This window comes from Rhea pennata, chromosome 9 (assembly GCF_028389875.1).
Source record: "Rhea pennata isolate bPtePen1 chromosome 9, bPtePen1.pri, whole genome shotgun sequence".
NCBI classification, from domain to species: Eukaryota; Metazoa; Chordata; class Aves; order Rheiformes; family Rheidae; genus Rhea; species Rhea pennata.
The window spans coordinates 15,249,029-15,264,940 of NC_084671.1; the positions used below are offsets into that span (position 1 = coordinate 15,249,029).

A 15,912-nucleotide genomic window follows, 5' to 3' on the forward strand; every position below is an offset into this window, starting at 1 on the left:
GAAGCTTGCCTCTTTGTTTATGCTGTACCGATTCCAGTTAGCTCAGGAGAAGTGTTAATGTTGTGTACCCATTAGTGATAAATAATCGTAAAAGCTATAAATAGAAAACTTCCTGGAAACAAGCAGAGTCTTCTGTTTGGTGAGAAGAACATGAATTACCCTATTGCTTCTCTTCCTGATAGGTTGTTTACAGTGTCTGATGTACACAGCTAGTTTTATGCAAGTAATTGGAGTTCAGGTGAATGAAAAAATAATTGAGTTTGGGATAAGTGTGGCATGGAGATTATACCTCTCCCTTTGATCTTATCTTTAATTGGTTGTCATGTGCACCTTGGAGACCATTGCAGTATTTCTGAGGAGACAGAAAAGAGCATTTTATGCAGTGTTATGTAAGTGCAACTCTGATTACTCACATATACAGCTGGAAGTACCACTAGACTGGTGAGGAAAGCGGAGGTACTTTCTGTCGACAGTAACTGGGGGTGGGAGGAGGTTGGAGGAACTTGTCTTGACTAGAAGAAGAATGAAAGGGGATGTGTTTCCAAATTACAAAGGTAATATCATTTTCAAACGGCAAGACATTCAAACAGGAACAGAAAGAGTAAACCGAAGTAAGAGCTGAAAACTAAAAGGTTCCTTGCTGCTGAAATAATTGGTTCCATTAAATGCTTTCATACTGATAATATGGACAAAATAAGTTTTTTATGTTGGGGCTGGATCACTTTAAGGCTAATATTAAGGTTGTTCTTAGGGATTTAGCTTATTTGTGAGATATAGCAGAAAAATCCCTCCTTCACTGCCTTATTTTAAAGGAGAATGATTGAATTTGGGTTGAATCCAAAGATGAGGATTGTTATCTAGATAAAGTACTGGAAGTGCTATTTGTTGTGGCTCTTTCTATATGATGGTGTTAGATAGAGAAGTTAACTTCAAAATAGTCATTTTAACTTCCTAAACAAAGTCATTGGCAATCTAGAAACTTTCTTTGTCCTATTACTTAAAATGTTCATTTGTCTGTTATGGAGAATGTAATCAAAACTAATCAGTTCCCCAGTATGCTATGAACGACATACTGGAATGCAATTTTTGGCAGCAGACTGACTAATGAAGGAGGTGAAGAACTTTGTAGTGGAATCTACTTGTATTTTTCCTGATTTTGTTTGCTTTACTTCTGGTGCTGATATATTACTGTAGATTGGGGGAGTGCTGTTTTTGTAGGCTAAGTATAGTGCCTGTAAAATGAACGCTTAAGAAAAAAGCATATAGTTCACTGTAGGCTCCTTTACATCTTGCATCCTTCACTATAGTGAGCAAGCAGATTTCAGAAGAAAATGGAGAGATGCTGCCCTCTACTGCTTGTAAAGCATTTTTCTCAAATTAAGAGAAAGTGGGAGAATGCAAATATCAGCGTATTTGATAGGACTTACTCTGCCTTCCAGGATTTTGGAACTATGAGGGACTTTTTGAAAGGTAGGGAAGAGAACAGAATTCTACTATTAAGTTATAGTGTACTGAACTAGAATAATATTTTTGGGTTGATGGACATATAAAATATTGCCAGTCATAAAACTGTAAGATCTTAATTGATATTTTTTGAGTTTTGTCTTATTCCTGCATTGCTTTGAAAATTCCATTATGCACTTCATATTTTTTCCACATTAATAGCAGCAAAAAAAAAAAAAAAAAAAGTGCTATTTTTGGTGGGATTAAAATCCTACCTAGCATCCTTAGCTAGGATTTTTTTGTATTTTTCAGATGTATCTTGTTACTCTAAAAAATATTCTGTATAATGGAAATGTTGTACAACGAGTTTCTTTTCCATTTTTCTGTTGTTGCTTGTCCTCGTATTTACTACGTCCTTAACTTTTGATTCTCTTATTCTGAAGTATATATTATTGCATAATGATCAAGTGCCATGATTGCCCACAACCATACTTCAGTGTGTCAATGTTTTCCTGGGATTAGTAGTGTGAAACTGGTTAGATAGTTATTCTCCTGTACCAGGTGCAATAATAAGCATAGATGTAAGAATTTTCGTTTAAAAAAAAAAATACAATTGAAGTTATCATTACTTTTATTCATGCACTATATTCTATAGTGGCAAATGTAGATAAGTGCAGTGAGAATAATGGAAGCTTAAGAAATAAGTCTTATGTGTAGAGCCCTTGTCCTCTGAAGGGTTCTAACCTATTTGGCAAACTGTTCAGGAGCTTCAGTTGATTGCTCTAGAGAAAAATCGTTAACACCAAAAAATCCAGAGTGAGGACTGGGGAGAGAGACTTTGAGAAGCTCTTTGAAAGCTGTCAGGTTTAAAAATTAACATGTTTTGGTTGTGTTTGTGCTTAGGAAGTTCAAAATTCTTTGCTCTTTCTCCTTTCTGGGGTTTTCACTGAAAAGTAGAAAGTTTTACTTGCTTTATTGGGAGAAAAAAAAGAAAAGAAAAAAAGAAGAAAAATCTTTTTTTAATCAAGTACAGTCAGTTCTGTTAGAGGTTATTAGCCCAGGTGCAGTAACACTCAAATAAGCATAGCCAGTTTAGGACCAAGAGCAAAGTGAACTGCGTCCCAGGTAATAAGGTGTTATATCTGAACTACCTTAAAAATACTCAGGTATATTTTTCATACAGTATTTTCTGATGCTTTTGTCTTTAGGAGTCTTAAATATAGCACCTCTTGAGCAGGAATATTAAGCAGGAAGTTAAGCTTGCATGACTTCAGTAACCGAAGTACTATGAAAGTGTCCTTGACTGTCCATTACTACTTCTGTAAGATCAGATAAAGTCACCATACATGTGAAAACAATTTTTGACCTACCTCTTCTAGTTTGTGTGGCTTCTGTGGATGCCAGTGCACTATACCTTTGGCAGGTTTATTTTCCCTTTTTGTTATTCGTGTTTGTTATTGTATTAGCATTTTCTTTCTTTCTCTCTCTCTCTCTTTTTTTTTTTTTTAAGCAGTACTTAAGAGGGCCCAGGGGAAGCCTTAAGCTGATCTGAGCCTCAGATGTTCTGCCAGTTTTAAGTGAGGTAATTTGAATCCTTAGTAACACAAATACTCTCAAAAGATGCTGAATCTTTTAACCAAGAGTTAGAGTTCAGTTGGCAAGGATCTTCCCCATCAGTAGTTACTGATGGGAGTTCCCTACTCCCTGGCTGGCCTGGCCTTGCTGAAGGGGGCTGGGTTGGGCTGTTACCTGTTGCACCTGTAACTGTGGCAGTATTTATGCTGTGGTTAACCTTTCTGCTTTCCTTCAAGCTGGACTCTCCTCCAAAAACTACTGATGCGTCCTGTGTCTCATGTGCAGCAGTTCTTTCCTTTTCCTTTTTGTTACGGCAAGGGAAGGAGTAACAACCTTCCTAGTGCTTTAGTTCAGTTGCACTTTCTCTTGGTTTGGGAAAGCTTTTGTAACAGGATTTGCAGAAACTCATTCTTAGCTAAGTCTGATTTCTCAGCAGATAGGTTGAACAGCTTGAAAATAACATGGTATACTTCAAACAAGCTACTCTTCCTCTCCCCTGCAAAAGTAATACTATCTTAGCTCTAATTTACTTTGGAGAAGTATTTTTTTTCCTCACAGCTTGACTTCCATGCTTTTGCTAAAGTGACAAGCCTCAATTTGAGTATTCTTACTATAGTTGAAACTATTACTTAAAAATTGCCATTTTTGAAAAGGAAATGATAAGACTATACTGGACACAAGTTTTCTAGATTCAAAATTACTCTTGAAAGATAATCTTTTTAAAACCTCTTACCTGAAATAAGGATAGTGTTCTTGAATTCCTTGATTGCCTCAAAACTCTTTCACAGTGGTGGGGGTGGCATAAGCCAAATAAAAGAGCTGGAGTTTCCTCTGTGTCCTGACTGCTTTATCAATTGATCAGCTTCTGACTCTGTGGATAAAGAACAAAGCACTTCAAATCATTTAAGTACTCATAATTCGATCGAAATATCTTTGTTAATTTACGGTGACATGATTTTTCATGTACTGTCTTAAGTCACCTTCAGATATACACAAAGTATATTTGTTATTTACTGTTATTTTTACTGTAGCAAGGGATGTTTCTTTTGCTTCCTCTCAGATGATGTTTTGGGGGAGGGAAGAAGCAAGTGATTTGGAGTTAGTAGCTGAAACCTAACTAAGGTAGGCCGGAGCAAGCTTGTGATCAGGATAATGGTGCTTGGTAATACTAAAGGATGTAAAGCCTCATTGTTCGAATTCTTGTCAAAGCTTGGCTTTAATTTGTTACTGATATTTACTGTGAGAAAGTGCTTTAACTTCCATTAGCTAGCATTAAGATAATTTGACTTGCTGTAAGAAAATGTAATTTGAGATTCCTTTGTAGATCTCGAGTTAAGTTCAAGTAACAACAGATTTCTCATTTAAGCTGTCATGGTGATTAAGCTGTAACTTTTTGCAGCTTTTAAAAAAGACATCTTACAACAAATCCTGTCAGCTTGTTACAATTACTCATTTCCTCCTTATTTGCAAGGTATATTTTCTGAAGATGTTAATGTGCTGGCTACCCTATTAATGGGTGCAATATGGGAGAACAAATCTGTGCCAACAACACCAGAAATTAGGAAAATGCATCTTAAACACCTGGAGAGAATTGATACTTGCTTCCCTTCAGCTATATTGGCTATGCCCTAAACAACTTTTAGTCCTCATGGGCTCTTACTCATCCTGCTGTCTACAGTCCTCAGATCTATCTCAGCAGAGTACTGTTCAGCTACTTGCTTGTGTGTGTGCATACTTTTTTTTTTTTTTTTCCTCCTACTCTTGCTGCAGAACATGTCACAGCTCCTTGTTGAACTGCTTGAGGTGTCTCCTGGCCCAGTCCTCAAGTTTGCTGACGTCCTGCAATTTCTTGTTAGCAATTTCTGCTAATTGACTGTTGTCTATCAGTCAGTTTGGGCCCTTCAAAACCTTGGTCTCTTCCTAGCTGTCTTTTCTGTGCCTTTTTGTGACTCTTCCAATGACTGCAAACAGCCCTGTTGTTCCAGCCCACATAGAGGTTCCTTATCTGTTCTCAGTTAATTGCAAAGTGTAAATGACCGATACTCTTCCTGTCTAGACTGAGACAGCCGCCTTAGCCCTTTCCTCTAGCACTTTAAGATGGAGAAATGTATGAAGTTGGAAGGCAGACTAGCAAATTCTTCCATCCATAAGGATCTAAAGAGCAGTGTTACAGATACTTTTCCATTTAGAGGGCAAATCACCCTTGGTTTGGAAATGTTCAAGTTGTTAGAATGACAGAAGAAATGCAGTGTGGGAATGTTCCCCTTTAAAGATGATATGAAATTTGTGATACCAAGACTTTTTTTAAAAATAGTTGCCTTGTAAAACTTGGTGACAGTCCTCCCTCTATACAGAAATGTACAACAGATACTTGTGCACCAGTAGAATATTTTTACTGCCTAGGTTCTGTTTTACTCTCAGTAAACTATTTTCAGTAATTGAACCGCAGTCTGTTTTCACTGTTCATAAGGCAGTGGAGGTCTGATGTATTTGTCTCTAGGAACAACCTTCTTACTGTCTGCTGTGGAGGGCAAAAAACCCACCACACTGAGCATTCCTTTACTTGCTCTGAGAGGCTTTCAGGCTCTGCTGTGAATGTGCTGCACCAAAGCAATAGTGCAGAAACACACTGAGGTGCTGTCTCTTCTAGATGTTGTATAAGGAAAGCATGAACTGATATTGAAATGAATTTGTAGTAGTAGAGATTTCACTAGATAAAGAGTTCTTTGTTTTTGGACTTATGGACCCTTATCTTTCCAGTAGAGGCACAGTTACTTAATAGTTTGAAAGTCACTAAAGAGCAGTGCTGTTTTTCCTAGCTATGTTGCACAGACCATTTAAAAAGTTCACTCTTGAAAACAGTTGCTCCAAATGGAGTGTTTTTTAAAGAGGAAAACAGGATGACTAAGATTATGAGCAATCTTTCAATCACTGGAGAGTGTATTCAGTCTGCAGTAATCCTTTAGAAGATGATAACTTCTTCCCTCTGCCCCCCCCCCCCCCCACCAATGATTTTTGCATGGCAGGCTGAATCAGACCGTCTTTTTGTCTCAATCTAATGAATGGATGCCTCAGGAAACTGCCATTTTGGAAGATGTGCTTAGCCTAGCCTGCCTAAGTCCTCCAGGGAACAACTCTGGAATGGGGGGGAGGGAGGAGGGATGACTTGGACTGATCCTTGCTCCAAATTGCCCTTTACACTGCAGAGGGTAGTCTCGCCTAATCTGAATCATATGCAGAATCCAGTCTACTGAATACAAGCTTTCCCAGAATGGCCTCAGTTCATGAATAGTCTTTATCACTTGGGTTTGAGTCCATCCTAATCAACATCAAAATGAATGGAAGCTGCATTTGGAGATTGGGACAAGGGTGAGGGTGGAAAGAAGACAGTGAACCCTTCCAGTCCCTCAGAAAAGGTCTTCTGCCTAATGGGCTTTTATATTTATCTATTTTATCTTTGGGATTAAATTTCTACTGCTCTGCTCATTTGAAATCATTTTGGTTGGATGGAACTCTGTAGATCTAAATAGATGACTTTTTCTTCCTGTAGACAGATGGGAGCAACACCTCAAAGGCAATGCCTGAAAAATCACATAGCTTCACTGTAAGAATGGTTTCAGCAATACACTCTGAATGGTGTTCCCATAACTCTTGCAAGGATCTTGTAGTTCTTCAGTTTGGAAGGACTTTTCAGGTCATACATATCAAAATTTTTGAAATAATGCAGTATTTTGCAGAGGATTTTCTAGCTGGGTTGTGTTTGGATCAGAGTACAGACACCTTTTGTGTGTGAGGGGTGTGTATGTGTCTGCCTGCCTTCACAGGTGTGGTTACCAACATAACCAAATTTTTTTTTTAGCCATGACTTCAACAGAGGAGGTCAGGTAGACTTTAATCTCATTGGAAGAAAACTGTATCATCTTTATCTTCTGCATTTATAACCTTGTTATTGGGTCAAGCTTAAAGTCCTGTAGTCATTTTCAGTCCTTTCCTACTCTATTTTAAAGGTATTCTTCCAATGTTGGCAGTGTCCAACTAGGAAGTAATGAAGCTGGATTATGGATTTCACAGCAGTCATACTAGTCAGTTCTGTAACCTCTGCCTATATCTAAGGAGCTTCTGTGGAAACTGTAAAGACTGAAATGTATGCTCCAGTACTGCTAGAACACTCTAAAAACAGGAGGAGGAGGAGGAAGAGACTTTACTTTCAGCCTTTAATTCCAAAACATGATGTTTAAAGGGCTTTGTACCTTATAAATGTGGATTCCTATGACTTCTTGTCAGGGTGTGCCATCATCTTGCAGCAATAAACTGTGAAGCTTTTTTCCCTTTCTTTTCTCTCCTTTAGTTTTCTTAATATCCTTATGCAACCTTTCCCCCTCACTTAATGGGGTTCTTTGTTACTTACCTTCTTGTCTGCCACCTACTGTTATGATACTTGTAGGTACTTGGTATCCTCTGCAATCTCTACTCCTTTGGTAAATTTGGTTGAACAGTTGTTTTAGAATTGCTGAGAAGCAGGGGAGGGGCTGGCCTGGGACAGGACATTTGAATGATACGGATTAAATAAAGCTCTCTTTCCTCTGAGATCACTTTTTAAATTTCTAGGCGTTCTGTCCAGTGCTAATTGTCAGGAAGATCTATTTTTGGGAAGTTTTCCTTCTGAATGCTTTTGAGTGTCACTATTTTGCATTTCCTGTGTTGAAGCTTGATTATTTTAGTATGTAGAATACATCATAGCACAAACTTTCAACTGCTTTCTGGTATGGCAGTGTTTTTTTTTTTTATTTTTATTTTTTTCCCTCTGTTTTGGACTGAAAACTGCTCCAAAAGCAAGTTTATAAAAAAAAAAAAGCCCATGATAATGGTTGTTCAGTGAGGAAAGTAAGTGTTCTTGTGTGTCTTTGGCTTGACTTACCAAGGCTTATGAAGGACCTCACTGGACTGTTGTCCTAGATATGTCTTCTGCTTAACAATTTAAGACTTGGAATGAACTGGGAGAAAATCACGAACACCCACGGAAAAGCTTCTATTCAGAGGACCTGTTCTGAGCTCAAATGCCACTGCGGGGCAAGTTTTGAAAAATGCCACTATTAATCAAATTCCTACTTCCAAAATAACATTCTGCCTTCCTTCTGAAGTTATTGGGGCTATGGTATCCCAAGATGTTGGAAACTTTAAGACACAGATAACTGCATTTACGACATGCTGATTGTCCCAGAAAAGACTTTTCTGCCATTGCTGCAGTTGGTCCTGTCAAAACAGTAGAAGGGATTCTCTCAATTTTTGTGCTTTCCGTGGTGATTGTGTTGAGCACGTGTGATTCAGACTGAGTGGGCATCACAGAGTTTGCATATATGAGAGCATTGAGCTCCCTAGGAAGGGGGGAGTTGGCCTTCTGAACTGAAGGTGCACCAGTGGCTGTTGATTTAACTTTGGTATGTGTATTCACCTGCCAAGGTGACAAAAGAGGTAGCTGCTGTTTCTAGGGTAGCTGCTAAAGCTATCCTTTACAAGGGGAATTTTACGCTTGTGATGTTTTTGATAAATAAAGCTGTTTGCCTGAAAATACTGTGCAAATGATTTTTTTCTTGCAACTTAGGAGCATGCAGAAACAAGTAGTACTTCTTTTTTTTTGGCTGCTTTCTCAAAATCCATTTGGATTGGTTGTCTGTTATTTCAGGGAATTTTAATGGCAAAGCCAAAGTACTTCATGGATGCTAATAAATACGGTTTGTACCAGTTGTGAGTTGTTATGAAACTAGTGTTTGAATTTCATTTATCTTAATAGAAGTTGCTTACGAAATTATTATTGTTATTAAGAAACAGCTGTAGTCGTTAGTTTAGAGCTTTCTTTTAAGATGAGGTAGTGCTAAACCAGTATCCAAACTTCTTTGCACAGATTAATTTTGCAGTTTTTTATTTTTCCCTTTTTTCTTCAAAGGCCATGTGGTGATCTGCAGCAAGGTTATGTATACTAGTGTGGTTAAAATAATAGTGTATTAGATAATAGTGTGTTAGGTTGAAATAATTCTGATACTGAAGACAGTAGGAAAGGGCCCAGGAGACTTGTTGCACACTTTTTTTTTTTTTGTGGGTTAAGTATCCTGAAAGTATACCAGTTCAGGCTCCTGTGGGAGGGAGACCTGAACCGGAGTCCCAGCAGGCCACAGGTGCGTGCTGTGGAACGTAGGGCACGCATCCCAGTTGAAGTACGCTGGGCAGTACGGTGTCTGCCCTTTCTGGCTGCCATTCTGAACAGTTGCCATTTGGTCAAGACAGACCTTCGCTTACCCGGGGCGTTGAAGCCTCCAGGTCTCAGTTTGCGTGAGCTGGGCTCCCAACCTGCGCCGTGTGAGAGCGCGGGTGGAACATGCGGCTGAGGGGATTTCTGTGCTCCTCAGTGTAGTCTAAGTGTGTAAAACTTCATATGAGAGCCTGGTTATATATAAGGTCAGTGTTGCTTTTAGTTACTCACTTTATCTACCAGTAATTCTTTTTGCTATTCACTTAAAAAAAGGTATGTAGCATTGATGTTTATCAATCAAGAGTAGTGGACAGATGCTGAACAGAAGCATTAAGCTTCTGAACAGGTTGTGATAACTTTTGATGCTGCTGAACTCATGAGTTTTTACCTGTCTAATATTGATACTGCTTGGAGTCTTGGAAGTGACAGCTTTCTAATTTTATGATAGTAACAAATTAGTCTTGCTCACTAATTGAAGACCTTAATGATATTGATATTCTCACTGGGCGTGTGGGGACTGTGTATAAAGATGGGTTGTTGGCAAGTAAACATGCAGAATAAATATCAAATAAGAGCAATTCATTTTATGTGGTATTTTCATAGCATAATAAGTCATTCTTAGTGATACCACTTTAAAGTAACAATTTTAAGAAGTTTTGAATTGGCTTTCTAAGATTGTTCTATTTAAAGCTGTCGCTTTTACCTTTCTTTGTATAATACTGGGTGAAGCTGTTGTAGGCAAGAAGATAATTTGCTTTCTTTCATATAAGTTAGCATTTGTTGAATACAGAAAAATGAAAAGCTAAAGTGGTTTGAGTTCTCTGTGAGACAAGAAGAAAGATGAGGTTGCTAAGTTTGTGAGTGGATTTCGGTGAAGTTTGAAAGTTTGGGCAGATGACAGAACTGTAAATTGTGTCAATTGTGGTAAAAAATCTGAGCCAACAACAGAACTTAATTTGGGGTTTATTTAAGGGCTTGAAGTTTCTCTGCAGTTTATAGCTTTCTCAGTGAGTATACAGTGTTTGATAATATACCTTTTAAAGTTGTATATTGGTGGTTTAACAGTAACTTTAATAGTACTATTATTTTCACTCTTAAGACTAGATCTGAATGGTGAAATTACTACTTTTTCCTAGAAGCCCCTTTTTACAGAAGGGGGACCCATGCTGCCAGATCTCATAATACATAGAGTAAAAAGCTGGCTCAAAATGGTTAGAGCTTTTGCTGAATTTCTCATGTACTTTGACCGCTTCAGATGCGTAATGTAAATATTTTTCTGCAGATAAGTAAATGTTCCTTTCTTTTTTTATTTTAGAATATTAACTCAACCTTCGATTTTAATTGAAGGAATAGTTCAAACAAGAATGAATATGAATGTATCTTTTTAGAGCTCTAAAGTAGATTCCCAAATATTCTGAGTAGATGTGTTTTTTTTTTTTCTCTGCATAACACAGCTTCTTGAAATAACGCAATTGAGAACATTTGTTCATATTTAAAATGAAAGTCTTCAATGAGTACAAATAATTCTCTTGAAAAAGTGAAGTGGTCACTACAGTGAAATCTGAGGATTTAGTCTGTAAACAAAGAATGTTTTAATTTGACAAGCTTAAATGCTGTGTTTTTAAGCATGTGCATGTTGAGATGTGACACTCTTAAATTCTATTTTTGTATAAAGTTCAGGACAATATTGCAGTGTAACAGTTTTGTTTACAGCTGTAAATACATGGTTGAAAGACTTGGATGTTTTACGTAGTCTTCATCAACAGTATAGATGTAATTGCCTGAAGTTACTTGAGCTTTCTCTTCTGTTTTGTACCTTACTGAGGGAATTCTTTGTAGCTGTGTACACCATATTTTCCTCTTACTGATTCTTCTATGCCTGTGGCACATTAGAGCTTATATTTTCTGCATCACAAAGAGCTATTTCTGCAGTAGTCAAACTGCTTTTGGCTTTTTGCCTTTGTTTATTGTCATGAAATTGGCATGTACTTGATTCTGTATATATTTTTTGTTAGAAGTTAAATTATTACAGTATGGTCAGAGTTACGGAACTAAGCTGGGTTGTTCACCTGTGGTGCATAGAAAAGGTGTTTTGTGGGACAGGAACATCTCTGTGATCTTGGGGGTAGGCAATGTCTATGGCTGTGTCTCCCTTCTGCATTTTTGTTCCATTTGAGTGGTATTTGAGTATCCATTTAGTTCTGTGGTGTCCTGTTTATTCAGACAAAAGCCTATATGTCTGCAGAAAAATAGATTTATTTTTTAAGGCTCCTCATCACTTTGTTATATTTTGGACTAACCTTGAATTTGGATATACCTACAGGTAAAACTTAGACGCTGTCCAAGTTTAGCCACATTAGGTTATCTTCTCTCTGCCCCCATTGTGTTATCTATTTGTTGTCTTTATTTCTGTTTTCATGATGTTTAAACCAAACACTTGCATTTTATTTTCTGGTCCTGTCCCTATTCCTGTTCTTGCATGCAGATAAGGACCTACTGTAGCAAGCCAGGTCTAAGGGTATTTGGTGAGAAATTTTAAGTCATGGCACACAGCAGAAAGAAAACTATGCTTCTTAATATGGAAATGCTGCTGTCCTCTGTAGTCTCTGGTTCTTCTACCAAGAAAGAGGTCTTCATGCAAATGAAGTTTATTTTGAGGTTTACTGTGGGCTGAGCTATACTTCCTTTTTTCCTTCCTCCCTCCAGACATCTTGCCTTAGTTTTGGTTTCCTCAATCTGTACATCTATATAAAGATGACTGGTATAATTTATGAAGCTACCAGATTCTGGTGCTGTAAGTGTGCATGTCACTTCTGTACTGCATTAAATCTACACTACATTAAGCTTCCTACCTCAAGAAGGGCTTATCAGGTTAACTAAATGAAGTAAAAGGGAGATGACAAAAGGGACAGCTGGCTGATGGGGGTATAACCTTAACTGAACAGGCCTTTTTAAGAGGAGGGAGACTTAGCAAGATTATTCTGCTAGTCTGGAATGCTTTTTTTTTTTTAATGCCATTTAATATAATTAAGAAATGGATATGATGTAGTTTAACATGATATTCTACTGAAAGGTTTTGTTTCTGGTACAAGAACAGAGAAATTGCAGGAGGACATGGTTTTGGTCAAATTTTGTAATGTGATGTGCTAAAATGTATAAATGTGTTGAGATGTATTTTTGCTATAGCAATTTCAACTCTCTTTAAAAAAGCAGTGGAGTCTGTATCCTTGTAATAAAAACATGTTTTAAAGAATAAAGTATGCTTGTTAGCATGGGCCAGTGAAAAAATCTTAGGAGATGGTGACTGTATTTACTTCCTTTCTAAGGAAAAGAGTTTTCTTCCCCCCACCCCCCAACTGTGTAGGTTTGTAAGATGCGCAGCTGCTTGCCGTGCGGCCCTTGCACAAGAGCTCCTCCGAACCCCATTGATGGGTAGGCCAGGTTCTTCATGCTTCCCTGTAAACGGGGGAGGGAGAACTGCAGCTGCTTGTTTAAGTCTGAAATTAGGGGAAATTCATGCATTTCTGCAGCTATGTCTTCATTACGCCGGTAGACCACGAGGAGCTCTGTTCGGCAGTTAAAAAGCCTTTTGTAACCTGCGCCAGACAACCTTGCATTTTTAATGTCGGAAGACGGGAGTTAAAAGCCCCGCAGCTCTTCATTTCGGGGCTGCCGCTGCTCCCGGGAGTGCCTAATCCCGCCGCCAAGTGCCTAATCCCGCACCGCGGGGCTGCAGCCGGGCTGCCCGGTGGCGCAGTGCGAAAGCCCGGGGGCGGCAGCGGCGGCTCCGCGGCCGGCGGGGGCCTCGCTGCAGCCCCCCCGCCGCAGCGCAGCGCGGAGCGGAGCAGCGCGGCCGCCCCGCGCCGCAGCAGGTGGAGCTGCCGCGGGGCCGCCGCCTCGGCGCCGGCGGAAGGAGCCCGCCCCGGCCGGGGCCGCCGCGCGGCTGTCGCCTCCTGCTGATGCTCACATCTCTAAACATAAAGCTGACTCGATTTTTTTCCCCCCGTTTTAATGGACACGGGTGGCTTGGTGTTTTCCTTTTTTTTTTTTTTTTTTTTTTTCTTTCCTTGGCGCTTGCTCAGGAGCTGGTTTCTAATGGGAAGCTTTTCCTGAAAGATTCACCGTATTTATTTAAAGGCTTATTTCTGAACACCATGGACCTAGATTAAATGTCAAAGATAGGCAGCAAGCAGCGTTTACAGAGGCATTTTTCTGGAATCTCAGTCACGGATCGATTGAAGTGCCCAGGGTCTGAAAAGATGTCACCTAGCATAAAAAACTTGGATTGTTTTTCTCCGATGCTATGCCACTGTAAAGTAGCATGTACCAACAACACATTATCTTTAATGTTTGGATGTAAGGTGGGTCTATAAAAAGGACTTTTCCTGGAAATATAAACTGAGTTGAATAGGATGTTAATGACTGTCATTATGTCTAATGTAACTGTACCTTAAATTTCAGATTAAATAGCATGTGTTTTGTTCCATGCAGTAGTAGATTATTGGGGCTCTTGGTGATTGTGACAGAAGTAACAAATTATCCTGCCTGCTGTTTAAAGATCCCTTTGAACAACATTTTGGATTTACTGAATGCTGCATGTGAAATGTCGTCATTCTCTGTTAATCAGCATTAATCATGATGTAATCAGTTTATTGCACTTGGCTTTCATTTTCTTCAGCTGTAAGGAATTAAATACACAGGAGACTTGCACTGAGATGCAGGGCTGGAAATGCCTCCTGACATCATCTCCACAGAAGCGATCCTTAGTGGCAGGTTTGGGTTTAACAGTGCCCTCGGGCTTTTAGTCATTTTAGGACTAAATCCGCTGTTTGGGTTTTTGAGTAATAAAACATATATAATTTGATAATTTTTAGAATAGTAAATGGAATATATTCAGTGTCATGTCAAAAGTGCCTTTTTCAGTGAAATTAGCAGATAACATGAAGGGTATGATGGGAACACCAGCTACTGGAAAACCTCTTTAAAATTGTTACAAGTGCTTAAAGTTACTTTGAGGCTGAGATTCAGAAATTGTTCTTTTTGTGTACAAGTCAGTGTTCATTTCTAGCAAAAATGAGTTTGTCAAATTCTGAACAATTTTGTGTGTATGTATGTGTGCATATATATACACACACTAAAAAATGTGTATGCCCATGAGCATATTGTGGTTTACATATATATATAAATATATATTGTGGTTTATATATGCATATGGAAAGCACAATGTTATTGATGTTGCATAAATGTTACCTAGTTTGAGAGGGAGGAGTCTGAATTTTTGTGGGTATTTTGATAGTGTGAATGCTTTATTGTGAAATTTAAAGGTGAATGCTTCATTTCCAGTAGGTGGTTATTTCTTTTGCATCTATTTACCTTTACAGTATTCAAAGCATGTTTAATTGCAAACACATGTATTTAGTGATGTGAACTGGAAACTCATTGCTGTAAAACTAGTTTTTTTTTTAATCTTTTCTATGGAACTGTAAGTCCTTGTCAGTCTTAAACACATTCTCATGTTTAAAACCTACGAAACAAAACCATGTGAAGTAGGGATGAAAATAGTATGATCTTTAATTCTAACATTGGAACTGCAGATAAGAGATGCTTTTCACTTTAACAGCAAACCAAAAAAATATCTAGGAACTTCAGTCATTTTGTGTCATATATGACCAGCAGCTGCATTTGTTACTATACTTGCCCATCAGTGACTCTTTCTCTATTTAAGTGTATTAGTAATTTCTTAGTGTGTTGCAGAGTGCTTCAGCAACTTGGGCGCAGGCTCTTAAAGCAACATCAGCTGCGGCACACTGCCTTTCTGGGGTCAGCAGCGGGGAGCCGTGGGGCTGCGGTGGGTCGGGGAGAGCAGCCCCCGGGTGGGAAGCACCGCTGAGCGGCACGCGCGGGGCCTTGCTGGCGCTGCCCACCTGGCTTGGCTGGCGGAGATGGCTCTTGGAAGTAGGAGGAGGTTAAATGCCTGATGGAGACACCCCTGGCAGAATCCTTGTGGATTTTTCGTAGTCTCATTTGGATATAGGGTATTAGATTCAGAAGCAAATCTCACAGACGAACGATACCTCAAGTGCAATACATTTTTTTTAAACATTTTAAAATGTTTAGTTTTCTGGCCACTTTAAGTGTGAGGTTTTTATTCTACCCTAGTAAAACGTATAACTGGTGATACAGTGTGGGTACTTTATAGTATGCAAAGTGCAAATGAGCTGAATGTTTTGGATTTAAATAATTCTGAACTGCAGGTAATACAGGTATTCTGAACACATTTTGAACACATATATTTGGAAGTTGCAGAATTGTACTGTGTTAAATAAAAAGTACCATTATCTTCTGAGGTGCTGTAACTTACTGAGAAGCTGAAGGGTCAATATCTTGGTGACAGCATATGTTGAACAGCTGCATGCATGGAGCAGTAATGGAGAATAAGTAGTTCAGTCCTTCACATAGGAAAAGAAAAATCTGATCTCATGCAGATAATTCTATAAATACATTATTATGCATTTTCATTTGTTTTTTGAGCATGTAAAAAGAACATTAATGATTTGACTGTTCCATTTCACTTGTCTTGCTCCTTGGCATTCCAGAACAGGATATTAATACACAATTAATACTACAAATATTTCTGGCATCTTTTG

General features: G+C 38.7%; 1 protein-coding gene across 4 annotated transcripts in view; it reads left to right on the forward strand.

Moving 5' to 3' along the window:
- Window positions 1-15,912, forward strand: part of DLG1 (discs large MAGUK scaffold protein 1) — a 164,665-nt gene that overhangs the window by 33,223 nt on the left and 115,530 nt on the right. The window lies entirely within an intron of this gene.